At 37.1% G+C, this 22,157-nt stretch overlaps 1 long non-coding RNA gene across 8 annotated transcripts in view; it reads left to right on the top strand.

Annotated features, from left to right (window-relative positions):
• LOC123648941 overlaps positions 1 to 22,157 on the top strand; it is a 97,827-nt gene that overhangs the window by 66,753 nt on the left and 8,917 nt on the right. For 5 of the 8 annotated variants that reach the window (XR_006738836.1, XR_006738838.1, XR_006738831.1 and 2 more), the window contains 2 exons: positions 1,891 to 2,074; positions 16,942 to 16,991. This is a non-coding gene — a long non-coding RNA (uncharacterized LOC123648941). Of the gene's footprint in view, positions 1 to 291; positions 339 to 1,890; positions 2,075 to 14,722; positions 14,761 to 16,941; positions 16,992 to 22,157 lie in introns of those variants that run through there. The other 3 variants (XR_006738833.1, XR_006738835.1, XR_006738834.1) reach the window with 3 other exon arrangements.

The raw sequence follows: 22,157 nt of genomic DNA, 5'->3' as shown, positions 1-22,157 counted from the left end.
GCACTAATACTTGACAATACTATTTGCCAGTTTTTTATGGAATCAGACATATGTCTCTCCTATGAACCAACAATTATGGCTCTAGATGATTAGCAATTTTAGTAGAAATATTTTTCCACAAAATAACTTGTACATGAATAATTATAGCTTTATCATAGTAGCCACAGCACAGAATCAATCAAAACAGTCAGGTGCAAAGAATATAAATAAGATTATGAAAGATCCATACGATGAAGTACTACCCAACACAAAACAGCGAACTCTATACCTACGCTCTTTTGTTCATTGCAGCATTATTGACAGCCAAGATGTGAAAGCAAACTAAGTGTCCCCCGCAGGTGAGTGGATAAAGAAAATGTGGGAATATACACAATGGAATACTGTCTGGCTTTTAAAAAGAGGAAAATTCTGTCATTTACAACATATTTGGACCTGGAGGACATCATGCTAAGTGAAATAAGCCAAACACAGAAAGACAAACACTGCATGATCTCCGTTATGTGTGGAATCTAAAAAAGTTGAATTTTTAGAAGCAGAGAGTGAAATGGTGGTTATCATAGGTACCTGGGGATGGGTGGTTAGGAGGTGGATGGGGAAAGGGGAAACGTTGGTCAAAAAGTGCCAAGTTTCAGTTAGGTCGGAGGAATAAGTTTTAGTGATCTACTGCACAGCAAGGAGACTATAGTGAATAAGGTATTGTAAATTTCAAAACTGCTAAAAAAGTAGGTGTTAAATGTTCTCACTGTAAGAGTGATGAACTCACTAGGTGCTCACAGCGCAGGTGGAGGAAGATTTCTCACACAGAGATTAGGATATATAAATCTAAAATGTTCATTTTTCTTATCTAGGAGAGAGAGGGAGTGAGAGAGAGAAAGAATGGAAAGAGAGAGACAGAGAAAGGGAATGGCATGGCACCCCTAAGAAGGAGAAGGGATGTGACCACCCTGAGTCCAAGTGGCTTGCCATTTTTTTTATAGGGACAAAGAGAAAGTTAAAAAAATAGCAATGGCTGCCAGTTGGTAACAGAAGTGTCTGTGGAGTAATTAGCAGGGGCAGCTACAAGATGTCAGGTTGTCCATCTCTCCTGTGTTTTCTGCTCCTGGAGACTTGGTCATCTCTGCAATACAGGAAAACTGGTCTGGGGAGTGTAAATGAGAATTTGCACTTCTTTTTTGTCTGCTCAGCTCCTTTTAATTGCTGTGTAAACACCCTCCACTCTCCCACTCTCAGCAGGCCATACAGACTTTAAAGGACAGGTAATTCATGTCAAGAACAGCGAGTTTAGGATTAATGTCCTTGTGGTCAATTCTTGGAGATAGTGAGTTAAGATACATGCCATTACTCAGCAGGAGTTAAGATACATGTCATTAATTTAGAGACTGTGTGTTAGATAATTTATTTTTCCCCTAGTTAGTTAACTTTTATCAAGGCCACCCTATCACTCACCACAAAGGAAAGATAAATGTGTGAGGTGATGGATGTGTTAATTACCTTGATTTAATCATTAAACAGTATGTACATATATAATAACATCACACTGTACCCTATACATATATACAATTATTATTTGTCAATTGAAAATAAAAAATAAACTGTAGATATTTACAACCACGTGAATGAATCTCAAAAACAATTACATTAAAAGGAAGAAGCTAGACACAGCAGTTACATAATATATGTTTTCACTTTTATGAAGTCCAGAAACCTGGTAGTAGTGACAAGAATGTTGGTTGCCTACAGAGAGAGAAGATTAACTGGAAATGGAGTGTGAGTGAACTTTCTGGGGGATGGAAAAGTTTAATGTCTACATGGGATTTTAGTCACGTAGGTGTATACGTTTGTCAAAATTCATAAAATTGTACAATCAAAATGTATGCATTTTACCCTTAGGAAACAAACAAGCATGTCTGTGTGAGTTCAGCACATGGAACTTTATCATGAGCTGAGTCTTCCCAGCCTACAAGCTGACCATGTGAATGTGATGACCCAGCCCCAGCGAAGGACTGACTTCAGCTGCGTGAGAGACCCTGGGGGAGAGCACCTCAGGACTGCAGTCAGTTTATGAGCAAAATAGGTCAGTGCTATTTTTTTTAGCCCACTTTGAGGGCATTTTCTTACAATTTAATTTTCATTTGAACCCAAATTATTCCTGTCTTATTTTGTCTTTATTATATGTAAAATCTACAGTGTATATCTGCTTTTATTCTTTATATTGATAATTTGTGATTTCTCCGTTTTTGTTCATGCACATTCTTGCTAGGGTCTTATAAGTTTTATTAATCTTTTCACAAAACCAACTTTTGGCTTAATTCAATTACTCTATAGTGTGTATCTTTTCTGTTTAATTTTTATTTTCTTTGTTCTCTTTTTAAAATCCCTTTAGTTTGTAATGCATTTCTTTTCTAGTTTTGTTAGGCAGAAATTTGCATAATTTATTTTAAGCCTTTTTTCACCTAATGCAAGCAGTTAAGTCTATAATTTCACCTAAGCACTGCTTTAGATGCATCCCACATATAATATATTGTTCTCTTATCAATAATAAAATATGTCCAATGCATTGTTTATTTTTTAAAAATTATTTGTTCCTAGTTCCAGTGTTTATTTAGAAGTATCTTATCTACTTCCTAAATATTTGGGAATTTTTATGCATATCATTTTTAAAAATTGATTTCTAATTTCATTTAATTGTGGTCACAGGAAATTCTCTGGCTGATTTTAGTCTTTTGAAATATATTGAAACTTATTTTGTGGGCCAGCCTATGATCTTTCTTGATGAACTTCTATTTGCATTTTTAAAAAATGCATATTATTAAGATAGTGTATTTTTTAATTTTTTTTATTTCAGCATATTATGGGAGTACAAATGTTTAGGTTATGTATATTGCCTTTGCCCCACCTGAGTCAGACCTTCAATTGTGTCCACGCCACAGACGGTGCGCACCACACCCATTAGGTGTGTATATACCCATCCCCTCCCACCTGCCTGACACCTGATGAATGTTATTACTATATGTGCACTTAAACGTTGGTCAGTTAATACCAATTTAATAGTAAGTACATGTGGTGCTTCTTTTCCATTCTTGTGTTACTTCATTTAGTAGAATGGATTCCAGCTCATCCAGGATAATACAAGAGGTGCTAGATCACCATTGTTTTTTTGTGGCTGAGTAGAACTCCATGGTATATATTTTATTAATATATATACCACATTTTATTAATCCACTCATGTATTGATGGGCACTTGGGTTGTTTCCGCATCTTAGCAATTGTGAATTGTGCTGCTATAAACATGTGAGTGCAGATTTTTTTTATAGAATCTCTTTTGTTCTTTTGAGTAGATGCACAATAATGGGATTGCTGGATCAAATGGTGATTCTACTTGTATCTCTTTTAGGTATCTACACATTACTTTCCATAGAGGTTGTACTAGTTTGCAGTCCCACCAGCACTGTATGAGTGTTCCTATCTCTCCACATCCATGCCAACATTTATTGTTTGGGACTTTTTTTTATTTTAGCATATTATGGGGGTACAAAAGTTTAGGTTATATATATTGCCCTGACTTTTTAATAAAAGCCATTCTCACTGGAGATAAGTGATATCTCATTGTGGTTCTGATTTACATTTCTCTGATAAGAGATGTTGAGCATTTCTTTCGTGTGTTGGCCATTAATCTATCTTCTTTTGAAAAGTTTCTGTTAATGTCCTTTTCCCACTTTTTCATAGGGCTGTTTGATTTTTTTCTTGCTGATTTTCTTGACTTCTATATAGATTCTAGTTATCAGCCCTTTATTGGTTGTGTAACATGTGAATATTTTCTCCCATTCTGTAGGTTGTCTGTTTGGTCTCATGACAGTTTCTTTGGCTGTGCAGAAGCTTTTTAATTTGATCAGGTCCCACTTGTTTATTATTGTTGTTGCTGTGATTGCCTTTGGGGTCTTACTCATAAATTCTTTGCCTAGCCCAATGTCTGTAAGAGTTTATCCAACATCTTCTTTTAGAGTTCTTATAGTTTAATGCCTTAGGTTTAAGTCTGCTATCCACTGTGAGTTAATTTTTGTGAGAGGTGGAATGTATTGATCATGTTTCAGTCTTCTACATGTGGCTATCCAGTTTTCCCAGCATCATTTATTGAATAAGGATTCTTTTCTCCAGTGTATGTTTTTTCTGCTTTATCAAAAATTAGATGACTATATGAGGATGGTTTTCTATCTGGTCTCTTAGTTCTGTTCCACTCGTCTAAGTCTCTGTTCTTGTGCCAATACCATGCTGTTTTAGTTACTATAGCCTTGTAGAATAGCTTGAAGTCTGGTAAATTGATGCCTCCCAATTTGTTCTTTTTGCTTAAGATTGCTTTTTCTATACGGAGTCTTCCCTGGTTCCATATGAAGCATGGAATTATTTTTTCCAGATCTGCAAAAAATGATGTTGGTATTTTAATAGGGATTGCATTGAATCAGTAGATCACTTTGGGTAGTATAGACATTTTAACATGGCATAATTTCTATTTTTAAGATATGCTTTGTGTCTAGGATATGGTCAATCTTAGAGAATGTCCCATGAGCTGACGAGAAGAATGTATATTCAGTGGGTTTTGGATAGAATGTCCTGCAAATGTCAGTCAGGCCCATTTGTTCTAGCATTCTGTTTAAGCCCATTATTTCTTTGTTTATTTTCTGTTTGGAGGATCTGTCCTGTGCTGTCAGCAAGGTGTTGAAGTCTCTGGCTATTATGGTGTTGCTGTTTATCATTTGGTTTAGTTCAAGTAGGGTTTACTTTATGAAGCTAAGTGCACCTAAGTTGGGTGCATACATATTAAGTATAGTTATGTCTTCTTGTTGAATTGCACCCTTCACCATTATATAGTGACCATCTTTGTCTTTCATTACTTTTGTTGATTTAAAAGCTAAGCTATCTGAAATCAAAACTGCCATGTCAGCTTTCTTTTGGCTTCTGTTTACATGTAATATCAATTTCCACCACTTTATTTTCAGTCCAAATGCATCTTTGCAGGTTAGATGAGTTTCCTGGAGACAGCAGATACTTGGCTTGTATTTTTTTTATCCATTGGGCCAGCCTATGTCTCTTGAGTGCAGACTTCAAGCCATTCCCATTTATTGAGAGAACTGATAGGTGGTTGATCAATGTCTCATATGAATATAGATGCAAAAATTCTCATCAAAATCGTAGCAAGCTGAATTCAGGTCCTTATCAAAAAGATAACCCATCATGACCAAGTGGGCTTCATCCTAGAGATGCCGGGATGGTTCAACATATGCAAATGTATACATGTAATTCACCACATAAATAGAAGCAAAAACAAAGACCATATGATCCTCTCAATAGATGGAGAAGAAGCATTTGACAAAATTCAGCACCCTTTTATGATAAGAACACTTAACAACATAGGCATAGATGAGACTTACCTAAAAATGATACAAGCCATATATGACAAACCCACAGCCAACATCATACTTAATAGGGAAAAACTGAAAGCATTCCCAATTAGAAGTGGAACCAGACAAGGTTGCCATCTATCACCACTTCTATTCAACGTAGTGCTAGAAGTCCTAGCCAGAGTAATCAGACAAGAGAAGCAAAACAAGGGCATCCAAATGTGGGCAGAAGAGGTCACTATCTCTCTTTGCTGACAATATGATCTTATATCTAGAAAACTCCAAAGATTCTGCCTTGAGACTACTGGAATTGAGAAAAAAATTTGGCAAAGTCTCAGGTTACAAAATCAGTGTACACAAATCAGAAGCATTCTTACACATCAAGAACAGTCAAACTGAGAACCAAATCAAAGACTCAACACCCTTCACAATAGCAACAACAACAAAAAATAAAGTACCTAGAAATATATTTAATTAGGGAGGTAAAAGACCTCTACAGGGAGAACTACAAAACCCTGCGGAAGGAAATAGCACAGGATGTAAACAGGTGGAAAATCACACCATGCTCATGGGTCAGCAGAATCAACATTGTTAAAATGTCTATACTACCCAAAGCAATTATTATACTGAGTAAGCTTTCCTTCCTATCCTTTGTCTCTTCTTTGGTAATTCTCATAGTCAGAATATTTGTTCATTTAGGGTGTCACATAAGTTCTGTAGGCTTTGTTCATTCTTTCTTTTTTCATTCTATTTTTATTCTTTCTTTTTCCGCTTGCGCCTGTGTAATTTCAAAAAAACTGTCCTCAAATTCACAGTTTCTTTTTTCTGTTTGATACAGTCTACTGTTTAAACTTTCCATTGTATTTTTACTTTTTTCATTAAATTCTCTAGTTCCAAGATTTTTGTTTAGTTCTTTTTTTGTGATATCTGCTTCTGTTGAATTTCCGTTTCAGATTATGAAATTTTTCCCCAATTTCATCAAATTGTATTCTATCTGTATTCTTTGGCATCTCACTGATGATCTGTTATTGAAAGTGTCATATTGTAATCTCCTACTATTATTGTGTTAGTGCCTATTTCTCCCTTCAGGTATGTTAATATTTTTCTTTGTGTATTTAGGTGCTCTGATGTTGGGTGAAAATATATTTACAGTTGTTATATCTTCCTAATAAATTGACTATTTTGTCATTACATAATGTCTCTTATGAAACTAATTGCCTCACTAATAGAGTTACCGATTATCTTGTCTGATATAAGTTTGGTTACCTCTGCCCTGTTTAGGTTAGCATTTGTGAGAGTGAGACCTTGTCTCTACTAAAAATAGAAAAAAATTGTCAGGCATGGTGGCATGCACCTGTAGTCCCAGCTCCTTGGAAGGCTGAGGCAGGAGGATCACTTGAGCCCAGGAGTATAAGGTTGCTGCGAGCTAGGCTGATGCCATAGCAGTGAGGCTCGGGCAACAAAGCAAGACTCTGTCTCAAAAAATAAATAAAAATAAAAATAAAAATACCCGAAGATGGCAGTTACTGGGCTTGTGCATATTTATTCATTTGGGCAGCCTATGTCTCTTTAGAGGGCAGTTCAAACAATTCACATTTATTAAAAGAATTGATAAGTGGGGCAGATATCTGGTCATCCTGTTGAGTTGAGTTTTTTGCTTTGTTCTCTCTTGAGCCTTTGTGGTATCTGGCCTTTGACCATTAGTTTCTGGCTGATTTTACACTGCTGAGTGTCTATTTTGCTGATTCATGTGTAACACTGTTCTGAGTACTTCTTGGAGGGTAGATCTTTTCTTGCTGATTTCTCTCAGTCTTTTCTTGTTTGAGAAGGTCTTTATTTCTCTTTTGTATAAGAAACTTAGTTTGTCAGGATACAAAATTCTAAGTTGGGCCTTATTCTGTTTGAGAAGACTAAGAATGGGACCCTAGTCTCCTCTGGCTTATAAGGTCTCAGCTGAGAATTCTGCAGTTAGTTTGATGGGTTTTTCTTTGCATGTTACCTGCCTCTTTCACCTCACAGCTTGTAGAAAGGCTTCTTTTGTGTTTATTTTGGCCAGTCTGGTGACTATGTGTCATGGTGTCTTCCTGTTTGCAATGAATCTCCCAGAAGTCCTTTGAGCTTCTTGCACCTGGACATATAGATTTCTAGCAAGGCCAGGGAAATTTTCCTCCATTATATCCTCAAATAGTTTATCCATCTTTGGGGTATTTTCTTCTTCCCCCTCAGGGATGCCTATGATTCTCATGTTAGGCCTCTTCACGTAATCTCACATTTCTTGTAGGCTTGCTCTTTTCTCTTATTTCTCTGCTCTATCTCTGCAACTGACTTATTTGATTGAAAGCTGTTATCTTCAATCGCTGAGATTCTTTCTTCTGTTTGATATACAGTGTTCATGAGGCTTTCCACTATGTTTTTTAATTCTTTGAATAAATTCTTCATTTCCAGAAGTTCTGTTTGATTTTTCTTTAACCTTTCAATATCTTTAGTGAATTTTTCTTCCATGGGAAAGCACCACACAGATTTAGTTCTGTAGGAAGATGGAAGAGGGAGCAAGAAATAAGAAAAGATCTTGGAGGTCCTAGAACCTCCAGCTGGCCTGATTGGGGAAGGTCTTTCACTGCACAGAGAGATTTGGGAAGCTGGCAATTATTTCAAATGACTAAATCACAGAAAAATGTAAGAGGCAAAACAACAGAGAAACATGGCTTAAACAAAGGAACAAGATAAAACTTTAGAAATCAACCATAAAGAAATTCAAATCTCTGAGTTGTCTGACAAAAAAATTTGAAATAACTCTGTTAAAATTGCTCAATGAGCTAAATAAAAGACAACACAGATAGGTAACTGAATAAAACAGGAAAACAATGTATGAACAAAATAAGAATATGAACAGAGAGATAGAAATTATGAAAAAGAATAAAATTGAAAGTCTGGATCTGAAAAATACAATAAGTGAAATGAAAACTTCATTAGAGTAGCTCAATAACAGACTTGATTAGGCAGAGGAAAAAATCATAGAATTTGAAGATAGGTCATTTGAAATTGTTGAGTGAGAGTGAAAAAAAGAAAAAAAATTAAGAGAAAATATTAATTATCTAATGAGACACATTAAGGACTAATGAGTCACTATTAAGTGGACCAATCTACACACTATAGGAATCTCAGAAGGAGAATATTGAAAGGGGAAAGAGTTTAATAGAAGAAATACTGGCTGAAAACTTTCCAAATCTGAGGAAAGAAATGGACATACATATTTAAGAAGCTCAAACACTACAATTAGAATAAATCAGAAGAGGTGATTTTAAGAAGAAATTTTCAGGCTAGAGTCAATTGATATAATCAAAGTACTGAAAGAAAAACAAATTACCAACCAAGAATAATTTATATAGCAAAACTGCACTTCAAAATTAAGAAGAGAATAAGACCCTCAGATAAACAAAGGTGAGAGAGTTCATTACCACCATACCTACTCTACTAGAACTGACAAAAAGGGCATTGAAAGTTGAAATGAAAGGACATTATATGGCAACATGAAGCTGTACAAAAATATAAAGCTCTCAGCTGGTCTGAGTGCAGTAGTGTTTATAATTAATTGATCATAGCCAGTTACAGATTTCCTCTTTTGTTCTCTAATTCTCCTGCTTCTCTTGACTGACTTTTATAAATATATAAGCTTTCCAGTAAAAGTAAATACATGTACAAATACAGTAACCAGTACTATAGTAATTTGGTGCACAGAATTTGTAGGCAAAAACATAAAAATATAAATCTATTTTAATGAGTATACAATACATAAATATGTAATTTGTGACATCAATAATATAAATTGGGATGGTGGAACTGTAAAGGAGTATAGTTTTACAGTTTTTGTATATGACTGGAGTTATGTTGCTACACAATTTAAAATAGAATACTTTTTAAAGATAGAATTCACTTACATAAAAGTCATCCTTTTAACATGTAAAGTAAAAACAGACTCAGGGAACAGCAATAAGAGTCTATTGGATTAACTGTGACTGTTTTGATGTATTGTAGCCACTGGTTTTACCTGAGTTTGTGTGTGTGTGTTGGGGGGTGGATGAGTAGGGTGGCTTTGCTCAAAAGGAAAGAAGGGAAGAGTTTTGGATGAATCAGTGCCCATTGCAAAACTAGAGTGGATTAATTCTGGAATTTCATTGAGCACACTCAATGTTTCCAAAGGATAATTTAAAAAATACACAGTGTTTTCAGATTCACATCTCAGACAGGGCTGTCAGCACTGCTTAGGGACAATCTCCTTCAGTGTGAGTAAGTTTACAGGATTTTGATAAAATGTTATTTCTTCGCTGTTTGGAATGTCTAAATAGATTTGTGGTTTTTTGTTTTGCTTTAAAACACGATTAAATATGCTTTTCAAAAAATCAAAAAAAAATAAAAAATAAAATAAAATAAAATAGAATACTGTTAGCTTTTTATTTTAAATTTAAGTAATTGCAACACTACCCACAAAGAAAATATCTATAAAATATACACAAAAAATGAGAAAGGAATCCAAGCATGTCACCACAAAAGTCAACAAAACATAAAGGAATTCACTAAGAAAGAAAAAGAGGTCCAGTGGATGTGAACCACATTACAGACCAAATGGACCTAAGAGACATTTACAGAACATTTCATAAGACAAAAGAAGCAGGCTGCACATTTCTCTAAAGTATATATGGAATATTCCCCATGTTAGATCATATGTTAGGTAACAAGTCTGAACACTTTTAAGATGAATGAAATCATACTGAGTATCTTTATTGACAACTTATAGCAATAAATGCTTATGTCAAAGAAGAAGAAAGATTGCAAATAAACAGCCTAATTGACACCTCAAAGAACTAGAAAAAGAAGAAAAAAACTAAGCCAAAATTTAGTAGAAGGAAGAAAATAATAAACATCAGAGCAGAGGTAAGTGAATTAGAAACTAGAGAAAAAATAGAACCTATGAATGAAACTAAGAATCAGTTTTTAGAACAGAAAAACAAAATTGACAAAGCTTTCCTAGACTAAGGAAAATAGAGAAGACTCAAATAATCAAAATAAGAAATGAAAGAGAAAACATTACAATTAATACCACAAAAATACAAAGCATCACAAGAGACTGCTATAAAAATATACACCAACAAATTGGATAACCTAGAGGAAATGCAGAAATTCTTAGACACATAAGCAGGCTGTCTGGAAAGTATCCAGCCATGTAATTGTATTAATAATGGCTAGATACTCTCCAGACAGCCCTTGCATATCCTACCTAGACTGAATCATTAAGAAAAAGAAAACCTGAATAGACCAAAACAAGTAAGGAGATTGAATCACCAATAAATATAAATATTCTCTCATGAAAAAAATGTCAGAACCTTCTGGCTTCACTGCTGAATTCTATCAAACATTAAAAGAATAATTAATACCAATCCTTTTCAAACTCCTCCAAAAAACTGATGAAAAGGAGTACCTCCAAATTAACTTTATGAGGCCAGCTTTACATTGATACCAAAAGCAGACAAAGATAACACAAGAAAAGAAAATTATAGGCTGATCTCCCTGATCCTGAAATACAAATTTCCTCAACAAAATACTAGCAAACTTAGTTCAATAGCACATTTATAGGACTATTAACCATGATCAAGTGGGATTTACCCCTAGATGGCAAGGATGGTTCAACATACTTAAATCTATAAATGTAAAATACTGTACCACATTAACAGAATGAATGACAAAATCAAAATGATCATCTCAAAATATTCAGAAAAAATTTGACAAAATTTATTATCCTTTCCTGATGAAAACAAAGTCTCAACAGATTCAGTGTAGAAAGAATTTACTTCAACAGAATAAAAAACATATATGAGAAAATCTTAGCTAACATCATACTAAGTGATAAAAATTCAAAAACTTTTTCTTTAAGATCAATAACAAGAAAAGGATGCCCACTCACATCATTTCTGTTCAATGTAGTACTGGAAGTCCTAGACAGAACAGTTGGGAAAATAAATAAAAGGTATTCAAATTGGAAAGAAAGCAGTTTGTCTCTATAGACAACATGGTCAAAAATAGGGAAAGCACTGAAGATTCCACCAAAAAAAAAACTGTTAGAACTAATAAAAATCCAGTAAAGTTGCAACTTACAGAATTAATATGCAATAGCTAGTAGTGCTTCTATATACTAACAACTATCTAAAAAAGAAATCAAGAAAAATCCCATTTCTAAGAACTAAAAAAGTACTTAGGAATAAAGTTAACTGGAAATTATAAAACATTCATAAAATTGAAGAAGACACAAAAAAGGAAAATCTTTCTTGTGTTCATAGACTGGAAAAGTTACTGTTGTTAAAATGTAATGAAAATACATTGTAACAGATACTATAAAAATACAAATGCTCAAAAGACACTGCTGTGAAAAATTACATACCAAAAAATTGGATAACTTAGGAGAAATAGATAAATTCCTAGGCACAACCTACTGTGAAATGTGTATATATCAGTATGAAATCACTTTTTGTCAGACCCAAATAAACTAGAGCCAGGCAAGCACAAATGTGGGAGGGTTCATGCTTACAAGTCTGAAATAAAGACTCTCTCAGAGGAAGCCAAGATGGCCGACTAGAGACAATGCTTCTCAGACCATCCTGGCAGAAGAGTTGAGGATTGAACTGAGGAGAGCAGAGAGTGATTACTGCTCATAAGTGGACCACAGGGACAGACACCAGTGGAGTCCAGGAACACCACCAGGAGGAAATGAGCAACTACAAGAATAGAAGGGAGCAACCAGTGTGAACTAACTCTAGGGAGTTCCAGAGACCAAGGAAAGCATAAGGGGTTTTTTTCTTCCTCTTCTCACCCAGGTGCCTCAGACCAGCAACAGGACAGACACAGGGCTCTCATCCCATGGGGGAGTGCCACAAGTGACCAGAGAGTCAGCATCCCTGAATCTGGACAACCCCTCTTCTGCATCTCCTGGAAGTAATTTTGTCTCAAGCCACTCATAGCCACATGGCCACGCACCCCCAACACATCAACCACCAAAGTGCCTTGGGCTGAGTGACTTGAATCCCTGCAAGTAGAGTGCACTCCTAGCCGAGTCTGCTTCAGTCAACATAGTTGCTGCAGTGGTGCAGAGAGGCGGGCAGTTGCTCTGCCATGACTGGGACTTGGAGAGGAGAGCACATGAGTGCCTGACCCCCAATTCCAGAGTGGTGCAGGAAGTCCTCAGCCCCTCCCACAAACCGTAGCAGCCAGTAGAGTTTTCTGTGCTGAGTGACCTTTCACCACTGGGGACACGTCTCCATCCTCAGTCTGTGAACCTCCTCTCCACAGGCATTTCGTGTGTTTATCTGCTGACAGCATAGATGGCAGGGTGGGGCAGTGTGGGAGAGAGAACCGAGTACCAGAGTCAGGTGGCAAGTGAGAGCTTGTGCCCATAAGGAGGGTGTGGAGGAGCACGAGAGAGCAGGGATCTGTAGGTGAACCCCATCCCACCTCCCCTGGTGGGAGCATCGCCCTGGCAGAGACTTCTGGGGATAGAGTGGCCCACCTGCCTCAACTTGGGGTCTAATGGTGGAACAGGGTTGCATAATCAGAGATTCCTCTATCTGCCACTGACATGTGGAGATGGCACACCAGCAGGCCAGACACACGAACTGAGGAAGAGCTCGAGAGCCCATCCTGGGTGGAGAGGAAACATAAGTGGACTGATCACAGGAGAAGGTGCCCTGGATTTGTGGACAGGGAAGGAAAAACCTGGCTGGAGCCCTCAGCAATTGCACCAGTTGGTCCCTCCCATCAGGAACAGTCCACCAAGCTTGGAGAGATAGCCCTGAATTCCATATTAGTGGCTTCCCCTAGTGGACAGATAAACAACCATAGAGGTCACACACCCAGGCCTTTGGACTCCAGCTGCAATCTATCTTGCTCCTCCCCCCACCTCAGGGGGAAACAGAGTCCAAGCAACTCCTGGGAGCTACAGGGCCCCTCCCAAAACTTGGGACATTTGTATATGCCACCTAGAGGATAGGAGCCTACCATGGACACAACAGACTACCTTGATAACTGGCTCCTCCACACAAATTACAATCACTGACAGTGGGTACAACCCCATAGCAAAACATATTGCCTTCCATCTCAAGCTATTAGAGAGCAGTGGATTTGAACCTATGAATACAGTCCACTAGCTTGGACCTTAAGCTGGAGGTCCAAACTCACTGTACTACATTGGGAGGAAGTAAAGACAACAGGCCAGAGGTAACCCAAGAGGTTCATCAAACTTTCTAAAACACCCCCAAGGCAATACAGGACCAGTGCTCCTCTCCCCAGCACTGTCAAGGAACGATATATGGGGACCTGCAGACAGGGCCATAAAACAGCCCTAGCACACCCAGCTTTCGACTAAGAGGCCAGATGAGAAAAAATCAGAAAAGAACTCAGGAAACATGAAAAATCAGAGTGAAAAGTCACCCCCCCCCCAAGAAAAAAATGATTGGCTCCTCACAATGGATAGCAAATTAAAGGACATGGTTAAAATTACAGATTAAGAATTTTAAATATGGATTGTAAGAAAGCTCAGTGAAATTCAAGAAAAAATAAAAACCCAACACAAAAAAGCCACAAAACAATGCAGGAAATGAATGAAAAATTATCTAAAGAAATCAAAGTATTATGAAAAAAATCAAACAGAAGTAGTGGAAATGAAAGAGACATTCAAGGAACTACACAACACAGTGGATTTGCCCCGCTCTCCTGGAGTCCAGAGAAACAGCACCTCAGAGGGCTGGCAGGTGGGGAGCTCACAGTCTGAGTTCCCCTCAGTCCACTCTAGGGCCCCAAAAGGAAAGGTCCCGTTCCCTGCATATGCCTCCAGGTGGTGGCTACATTGTCTCAGCAGCTGCGGGTAGGCAAAGGGGAAGGGGAGAATGAAGCAATATGGCACCTGCCGATGGGCTCAGGTCTGCGGGCCAGGGGTTGCCTGAGGGAGCTAGGAGCCTGGTGCCCTGTCCACAAGAGGCTGACTATTCCCTGGCAGTGGCCCTCTCTGGGCTGGTGTGGGCAGGTCACTCCAATGGCTGAGGAGCCCAGCAGGAGTCTGAGATGCAAGAGAGGGGAAATGTAACCGCTCCACCTACCCTTGTCTCTGGTCTCCCAGCCTCTCAGGGGCCTTTCTTCTTCCAGTTCTCTTCCACAACTTCTTCCCATGGTGTTTCTTGTGGTTTCAGGCATCTTTCCTTCTGACCCTCACCTGATCTATGTTTGTCTGCCTGTTTATTCTTTTTTTTTTTTTTACTTTCTTCTGAAATCTGTTTTTCTTGCAGAGACACTCTGGCTGGCAGTTTTTCTCGTCCACCATCTTCCCCACTTTATTTTTCAATCAAGTTTTCCTTTCTTATACTGAGTTCTTTACATGAGAGGAGTAAATTACCTCACATTCCACATGCTATGGATACTGAAATAATCCTTCATACCGTATACTCAAATCCAAGGAAGAAAAGTACCATGGTCTCATCACAAATTATGATCAAGGTAACATAAATATAATATGATAATATTAATATTATGTTACTAATATTAACCCAGTGGGGCATGCTGAGAAGAGATGAAGTAACACATTTTCGGATATATTATCTGAATTATTAATTACTATGTAATTAATTATATTAATCTGACATAAATATTGATTTTAATGATACTAATATTAACAATTATTGATATGTGTATCTAACATAATTAATCAATACATTATATAATTGGTTATATTTATTAATTATAAGAATTATAGTATAATTATATATTATAATACAATAAATATTATAATTAATTATATATTATTATGTGTGTATGCATCTAGTATTATTAACAATATTAGATACACATACATACACATATATATTAATATATATGTAGAAGTAGGGTAGTTTGATTTACTTTCAGAATTCAAGTTTATACATACCTGCAACAAGCTACATACATTTAGCAAATTACTTACATCATAATCCTCTGGCTCTATTGTTAGTAACATAAAGATAATTTTGTGTAAATAATGGTGCCATTTAGATGATTGAATAAGACTGGTTATATATTAAAAAATAACAGAAAGCCTATTTCAAAATATATTCTCAATGTCTAATTTAAATGCTACTAAACTTTTTCCCTCAGAAGAGATTTCTAAATATAAAATGAATTTGTATTTGAAAAGAGGTCTTTGTATCAAAGCTTTTTGATACTAAAGACTATTACATCAATTTTAACATAATGTCATGCTATTCAACTACTCTTTTATACTCTTTTGATGAGAAGATTTTGTTAAACTTTACCAATCTTTGTATAGGTCAGCTAGCTTTATAAAGAACCAAAATGTGTTCAAATCCAAGGCCTCCAAGGTAAATGACAATTAATGATCTGGATGACAGAGATGAAATAGGGAAGAAAAGGCAGTCGAATAAAATTTGATGTGTGTCGTGGTAAATGCTTCCATATGGGCCACGTGGGTGCGTAGAAGCAACACTCAGCACAGCCTGCGTCCTCAGGGCAAGCTACCGGTGCAGGCGTCCTGAGCACCGAGAGGGTGAGAGCACAAGGCGCAAAGCAGACAGGGAGAAGATACACTCTGAAAGGTCATGGAGGGGTGGGAGCAAGCAGATCTTCCGGGGGCAGCCACACACTAGAGTTGAGAAATGAGGCCAAAGAAGGGCCAGGGTACAGAATCCCTGGAATGAAGTTTATTTTTTGGCTTGGAATTTATAAAGCGCATTGTGTAATTTTCAGTAGAATATTGGTGTAGTCTTTGCGTTTTGGAAATGTCATCATTTTTGCATTTCATTTTGCAAATGAAAGCTGTTAGAGTGCAGAGAAGCAAAACATGATAAAAATCTATTTTGAAGTTAATAGAGTGAATTTACTGAGAAATGCAAAGGATATATATTATGGAAGTAGGCTACGTATAAGTCTTTATGAAGCATTTCCACTTATTTGCATTGTTAATCACATGCTCACATACATTCAGGCTTCTGTGAGTTTATTTAGTTATCTCAACCTGAATATTTGATAAGAAATACTGTTAATGTGGTGAAAATGTTAACAGAATTGAGGAGGCAGGTTGGCAGATTCAGTTTACTTGGCAATAAATATTTCCTGTTTTAATGCTAACTCTATTTTTTAGAAATTATAAATATTCGATGTCATCATTAACACATTTACTTCTTAACACAAAGTAGGCATCCATTTAGGACTATATAGCAAATACAAATTACAAATATTGGCAAAACTAATTGGAGTCTGCGGGTCCACGTGGATTTTGTTTCCTGGGAGAGGTTCTGAAAGAGGCATGCCCTGCGGCATAACTGAAGTCAAGGGACTGAACTCTCTGCGGAGGTGTAGGGTTTAAGGTCCACAATGTGCTGTGATGCATAGGTCTTTGGAAATGTGTATCATTTGGACTATCTGAGTAGCTGCTTTTGAATCTATCCTAGAAGACAGAAACAAGGAAATGCTGTGACACAGCTCAGAGTCAGAGAGTGATTATTATATTCCACAGGACGAAGAAGCTGGAATTTATTTGGAGAATGTTCACCTTGACCACCACATGTGAGCATGACACTCTTTTTTCTTTGCTTTTTTTTTTTTTATTTTTTTGAAAATCTGTTACCTTCTCTGCTAACTTTATATGACTTTGGTGATGAAAAACATGAGATAATGTATATAAAAAATTTTTGGAACACTATATAGGATTATACAAGTGTAAACCTTCCTTAGCCTGATTATTAAAATTATTGTGTATATTTTTTAAATTCATCATACTGTATGTAGTTTTTCAAAACATCCTGGGAATGCCATCATTCCCCTTAAGTCCTGGGCTCTTTCATGCTGAAAATGAGGGAGAAGAGAAAAAAAGAGACATATTCTTCTAAATGATTAAATTATTTTAACACATTAAAATATTTATTGAAGGCTTTATGATTAATGTAAATATCTTCCAGATGGTAGATATATACCTAAAAATGACTTTACAGAAACAAGTGCATACCAATGGCTTCTACTCACTGCTTAAAAACAGTTGTAAAAATTTAGCCCTAGGGCTCCAAGCTGCCCTGATGAAGTCAGGGTGAAAAAAAAATAGCCCTAAAACAATCCTTACATACCATCTAGTGTAAGTTTTCAGTTTACAAATTATCAGGGAAGCAATTTACCTCCCCAGAAGAACCAATTTTTTTTTTATTATTATTTCAGCTCTTCATGGGGGTACAAAATCTCAGGTTATATACATTGTCCATGCCCCGCCGATCCCCCTAAGTCAGAGGCTCAAGCGTGTGCATTCTCTAGACAGTGCGCCTGGCACTCACCATGTAGTCATACCTCCATCCCCTCCCCCCCCCAGTCAGCACCTTCAAGCATGACCATTCCCCAGATACTATGCAACGCACTCATCATGTAGGCATACACTCATCCCCTCCCTCCACCCCCATGTCAGTCTGATATCCAGTTGGTATCCTTCCCCCATGTCCATTTAGGTGGTGATCAGGGAAACCAATTTTCTGGTAAATACATGTGATGTTTGTTTTTCCATTCTTTGGATACTTCACTTAATATAATGGGTTCTAACTCTCTCCAGGAGAACCAAAGAGATGTCGTATCACTGTTATTTCTTATAGCTGAGTAATACTCCATGGTATACATATACCACAGTTTACTAATCCATTCGTGGATTGATGGGCACTTGGGTTGTTTCCACATCTTTGCAATTGTGAATTGTGCTGCTATAAACATTCAGGTGCAGGTGTCTTTGTTATAGAATGACTTTTTTTCTTCTGGGTAGATGCCCAGTAATGGGATTGCTGGATCCAATGGTAGGTCTACTTCAATCTGTTTAAGGTATCTCCATAATGCTTTCCACAGGGGTTGCACTAGTTTGCATTCCCACCAGCAGTGTATGAGCGTTCCTGTCTCTCCGCATCCATGCCAACATGTGTTGTTTTGGGATTTTTTTGATAAAGGCCATTCTCACTGGGGTTAAGTGGTATCTCATTGTGGTTTTGATTTGCATTTCCCTGATGATTAGGGATGTTGAGCATTTTTTCATATGTTTGTTAGCCATTCTTATATCTTCTTTTGAAAAATTTCTATTCATGTCCTTTGCCCATTTTTTGATAGGATTGTTTGATTTTTTCTTGCTGATTTTCCTGAGTTCTAAATAGATTCTTGTTATCAGTCTTTTATCTGATGTGTAGTATGTGAAAATTTTTTCCCATTCTGTAGGCTGTCTGTTTATTTTCGTAACTGTTTCTTTGGCTGTGCAGAAGCTTTTTAATTTAATCAGGTCCCATTCGTTTATTTCTGTTGTTGCTGTGATTGCCTTAGGGGTTTTCTTCATAAATTCTTTGCCTAGACCACAGACCAGTGGAACAGAACAGAAAATCCAAATATAAAACCATCCTCATGTATCCATCTAATCTTTGACAAAGTAGACAAAAACATACTCTGGGGACAAGAATCCCTATTCAATAAATGGTGCTGGGAAAAGTGGATACCCACATGTAGAAGACTGAAAAAGGACCCACAGCTTTCACCTCTTACAAAAATCAAATCACGGTGGATAACAGATTTAAACCTTAAATGGGAAACGATTAGAATTCTAGAAGAAAATGTAGGAAAGACTCTCACAGACATTGGTCTAGGCAAAGAATTTATGAAGAAAACCCCTAAGGCAATTGCAGCAACAACAAAAATAAACGAATGGGACCTGATTAAATTAAAAAGCTTCTGCACAGCCAAAGAAACAGTCACGAAAATAAACAGACAGCCTACAGAATGGGAAAAAATTTTCGCATACTACACATCAGATAAAAGACTGATAACAAGAATCTATTTAGAACTCAGGAAAATCAGCAAGAAAAAATCAAACAAACCTATCAAAAAATGGGCAAAGGACATGAATAGAAATTTTTCAAAAGAAGACATAAGAATGGCCAAAAAACGTATCAAAAAATGCTCAACATCCCTAATCATCAGGGAAATGCAAATCAAAACCACAATGAGATACCACTTAACTCCGGTGAGAATGGCCTTTATCAAAAAATCCCAAAACAACACATGTTGGTGTGGATGCGGAGAGACAGGAACACTCATGCACTGCTGGTGGGAATGCAAACTAGTGCAACCCCTATGGAAAGCAATATGGAGATACCTTAAACAGATTCAAGTAGACCTACCATTGGATCCAGCAATCCCATTATTGGGCATATACCCAGAAGAACAAAAGTCGTTCTTTAACAAAGACACCTGTACCCGAATGTTTATATCAGCACAATTCACAATCGCAAAGATGTGGAAACAACCCAAGTGCCCATCAATCCACGAATGGATTAGTAAACTATGGTATATGTATACCATGGAGTATTACTCAGCTATAAGAAATAACGATGATACGACATCTCTTTGGTTCTCCTGGAGAGAGCTGGAACCCATTATACTAAGTGAAGTATCCAAAGAATGGAAAAACAAGCATCACATGTACTCACCAGAAAACTGGTTTCCCTGATCATCACCTAAATGTACATCGGGGAAGGATACCAATTGGATATCAGACTGGGATGGGGGGTGGGGGGAGGGGATGGGTGTATGCCTACATGACGAGTGCATTGCACACCCTCTGGGGAATGGTCATGTTTGAAGGTGCAGACCCGGGGAGGTGGGGGGGGAGGCGATGGAGGTATGACTACATGATGAGTGCCAGGCGCACTGTCTGGGGAATGAGAACAGACGCGCTTGGGACTCTGACTCGGGGGGATGGGCAGGACATGGACAATGTATATGACCTAAACTTATGTACCCCCATGATGAGCTGAAATAAAAAAAAAATAAAAAATAAAAAAAAAAGAATTCTAGAAGAAAATGTAGGAAAGACTCTTAAGAACCCAATTTTTTATTCATGTTCAAATTCTTCACTAAACATACTCATTCATAAAATCCAAGCAATCCATGTCATAAAGGTGAAGTGAAGAGAAATTCAGTGAAGCTTGATTTAGTTAAATTAACAGTGTGGGAGACTTTCCTAAGACCTGGACATACTGCACGTGCTGGAATCTGTGGGTGGAAGCCTGCCGCTTGGTCAGAACTGCAAGGTCTAGGCAAAGGCTGGGCCCAGAGAGGTCGGGCGTCCTCCCAAAGGCTCTGCGGCCACTCAGATCTCTTCATGACATGTGTCGTCCCTCCTCCTCCAATCTCCATTCGTGTTCCAAAGTCTATAGTCATCTCAGGCCTTCTGCTCTCAATCTTATTTTGTTTTCTGTTCCTTCCTGCTTTCAGCTTTATTCTTACCACTCATTTTTCTCATATGCCTCACCTCTCTCCCATAGACTTGATTTTCCGTCTCATGAAATCCCTTCTTCACAGGTGCCTTCTGTCATCTCCCTCAGGCTTCCCATTTTCTAAGAATTGATGTGCAATCATATAGAAGGATCAAAACAGTTCTGGCAATGTGAGGATTTTACAATTTCATATAACATTGTGACACTTAATCCCATTTTTAAAATGAGGGAACAAAAATATGCTGTTGGTCCTTTATGTTGACTACCTTTTGAATAAGACTGTATTTGCTATTTCATTTGGAGAGGTGTCAATATTTCTACATATTCTTGTTGCAGAGAATTTGGATGCCCTAACACATATGCAGGGATTAAAATAAATGAAAGTACCTAGTACATAGTATTAACACAAATATTAATAAATGCATTTGTGACTTACTGAGGAGTTATTCTCCAGTTTCCATATCTGGCATATCTTATTCTTTAAGGCACTCTTCTATGTCTAAACGTTTGAACTGAAAATGTAAATTTTCTCTTGGGATGTCGACATAACATTTTAAATCAATAAAAAATAATAAGGCTGTATCATTTTTGTGTGTCATTAAAACAAACAAAAGGGCCTTTATTAGTTTGCCCTATTTTGAAAAGAATTTTACCATTAACTGTATTTGACACAAGTTCATTTCGAGTGCCGACACACAGCCAGGACACTTCCCGGGAACGTGTCAGCAGCAAAAGTGTTTCAACCTAATCTTCACATCACAAAGAAAGTGTCGTGAAAGACACAAGCCATACACCACTATGTGACAGAACCTGCTCTGTCCTTGGATGTGTATAATATTTGGTCTGATATGCACAATTATACATCTAGCCAGTTAACATTAAGAAAAAGCTTGATATATCTCCATTAATGTGGTGGGTTATGGAAGTATCCAAGAGGAAAAAATACATGATAGAATTTCTTTACAATTTAACTGACTTCCACAGAATGAATTTTAAAACTACTGTCTGCTTAGTGCTTTTCTTAAAATGAAATAAAAAATAAACACCAAGGATTAATACCCACAGTAATAAATAATATTCAATCAGTAGATATTCAGTATCATGATATGGGTATGACAAAACATAGACTTTTTAAACTGCTAAACTTTTAAAAAATCAGTAGAAAATAATGACAAAGACATTTCGTTATTTCAAGCTTAAAAATCTGGAAATTCAGAAGAATTTTAGTGGCAATGATGTATATCAGGCAGAAATAAAAGTGAATCTTGCTTTGGTTAAGTTCTGTTTGGGGTATAGTTAATTTGGGACTCTACGGAAATGTGTATGTAGTATGATTTTTCAGATGCATGGTAAAAAAAAAAAAATAGGGGCTAACGACAGTAATTGAGAGGCTTTTACAAAGACTTGACTCTTCCCTTTCCTCCCTTCATTGCCTCGGTGTTGCCCT

Source organism: Lemur catta, chromosome 13, assembly GCF_020740605.2.
Source record: "Lemur catta isolate mLemCat1 chromosome 13, mLemCat1.pri, whole genome shotgun sequence".
NCBI lineage: Eukaryota > Metazoa > Chordata > Mammalia > Primates > Lemuridae > Lemur > Lemur catta.
This window is presented reverse-complemented; position numbering and strand designations above follow the sequence as displayed.